At 68.3% G+C, this 2,074-nt stretch overlaps 1 non-coding gene across 1 annotated transcript; it reads left to right on the plus strand.

Annotated features, from left to right (window-relative positions):
• Positions 1-923: 923 nt before the first annotated feature.
• LOC133152102 (5.8S ribosomal RNA) lies at positions 924-1,077 on the plus strand. Its single transcript, XR_009714068.1, has one exon. It is a non-coding gene; the product is annotated as a 5.8S ribosomal RNA (ribosomal RNA).
• Positions 1,078-2,074: the final 997 nt, after the last annotated feature.

Genomic DNA, 2,074 nt, shown 5'->3' on the forward strand with positions numbered 1-2,074 from the left:
GTTCGCCCTGCCTTAGCCCGGGGGCGTTCGGTGCCGGCGCGCGTGGGGCCCCGGCCCCTTAGACCGAAGCGATGAGCGGAGGATGACGGAGGAAGGACTCCCGCGGCTCACGCGCCCTGCCCCCCAGGAGGGTAACCCGGACGTCTCCGGAACCGGACGGCCAGTGCGGTCGGCCGGCCGGGACGGACCCGGGGCCACACCTGGGTGGGCAGCGCCGGCGCGCGGGGCCGGCCTCCTCGCCTGCCGCGCCCAAACAACGCGAGAGAGATTGACCCCCGGCGCCGGCTGCGGCGCGCGGGTAAGCGGTCAGTCGGTATGTGGCCAGCGCGCGTGCGTCGTGTGTGTCGGCCCCCCGCCCACCGTCACGTGACGTCACCGTCCGCCTCCCGCCCCTGCGCGCCCGCTTGACTAGCGCCGGGCTGGACTCTCCCTCGCTGTCTTGAATTGGTCTCGGGTTGGCCACGGCCGGGGTCGGGCCCGGTGTCATCGGAGGCCTCCCACTCGGAACTATAACCCATTGCGGCGGGTACCCAACTCGCGGCCCGCCTTCGGCGGACCCTGGGGGGTTTAATGTCCACACCACACGCACGTTCTGAGGCGGGTGGGTGGCACCCGTTGCCGGAAGGTCGGAAAAACCATATTTTTGATCGTTGGAACTTGGCAACCACGGCGCGCTGCTGAGGGGAGCGCAGCGGTGGACGGCGGCGACCGCGCCAGCAAGTCTTTGCGCGCCGGCGGAGGGTCTGCGCGCCGGCGGAGGGTCTGCGCGCGGCGTAACGCCAGCTTCCCCGTCCGCTGGTTGGACGGCGGCGACCGCGGCAGCAAGCCCCGGCGTCTTTGCGCGCCGGTGGAGGGTCCGCGCGCGGCGTAACGCCATCTCCCCGTCCGCCTCGACGCTCGCGTCGGAAACGAAAACAATATACAACTCTTAGCGGTGGATCACTCGGCTCGTGCGTCGATGAAGGACGCAGCTAGCTGCGAGAACTAATGTGAATTGCAGGACACATTGATCATGGACACTTCGAACGCACTTTGCGGCCCCGGGTCCGTCCCGGGGCCACGCCTGTCTGAGCGTCGCTCGAATATCAATCGGGAGCGAAGGGAATCCCGGGCTCCGTCGGCGCGACTTCCGTGCAACGTTCGCGCGGCTGCCGCCTTCGTCCCGGCCCCTTCAGACCCGCGACGTCCGCTTCCCCGTTGACCCTCCCGCACCGGGTCCGGGCGCGGCTGCCGGTGGAGTTAGCGACCATCGCGCTGCCCGCGTCCCGTTCCCACCGCGGTCGGTCGGCGCGGCGGCGCCGCGGAAAGATCCAGCGAGCCCGGCCCACCCTGCCTCGGCGGAGGGCCGGCCGCGCCTACAACCCCCTCATTTCCGACCTCAGATCAGACGAGACGACCCGCTGAATTTAAGCATATTACTAAGTGGAGGAAAAGAAACTAACCAGGACTCCCTCAGTAGCGGCGAGCGAAGAGGGAAGAGCCCAGCGCTGAATCCCCGCCCGGCCTCGGGCGCGGGAAATGTAACGTACAGAAGGTCGTTGCGCCCGACACCGCCCGGAGGGGGCCCGAGTCCTTCTGATGGAGGCTCTGCCCAGGGACGGTGTGAGGCCGGTAGCGGCCCCCGGCGAGCCGGGGCGCGGCCTTCTTGGAGTGGGGTTGTTTGTGAATGCAGCCCAAAGCGGGTGGTAAACTCCATCTAAGGCTAAATACTGGCACGAGACCGATAGAGGACAAGTACCTTAAGGGAAAGTTGAAAAGAACTTTGAAGAGAAAGTTCAACAGGGCGTGAAACCGTTGAGAGGTAAACGGGTGGGGACCACGCAGTCCGATCGGGGGATTCAACCCGGCTGGGATTGGCGGCCGCCTGGGGTGTCGCGGGGCGCTGACCCTTTCGGGGGCCTGGCCTTCACGCGTGCGTTCTCGGAGTCGGACGTCCCCGGGCTTGGCGCACTTCCCCCGTGGTGTGCGTCGCGACCGTCCCTGGTTTTGCTTGGAAGGGTCTGGGGCGAAGGTGGCGCGGGCGGCGGGGCGGTGCGGGGGGGCCTCCGGGCTCTCCGGCCGTTTCCGCACCCAC

The sequence above is a fragment of the Syngnathus typhle genome, linkage group LG3 (genome assembly GCF_033458585.1).
Source record: "Syngnathus typhle isolate RoL2023-S1 ecotype Sweden linkage group LG3, RoL_Styp_1.0, whole genome shotgun sequence".
Classification (NCBI taxonomy): domain Eukaryota; kingdom Metazoa; phylum Chordata; class Actinopteri; order Syngnathiformes; family Syngnathidae; genus Syngnathus; species Syngnathus typhle.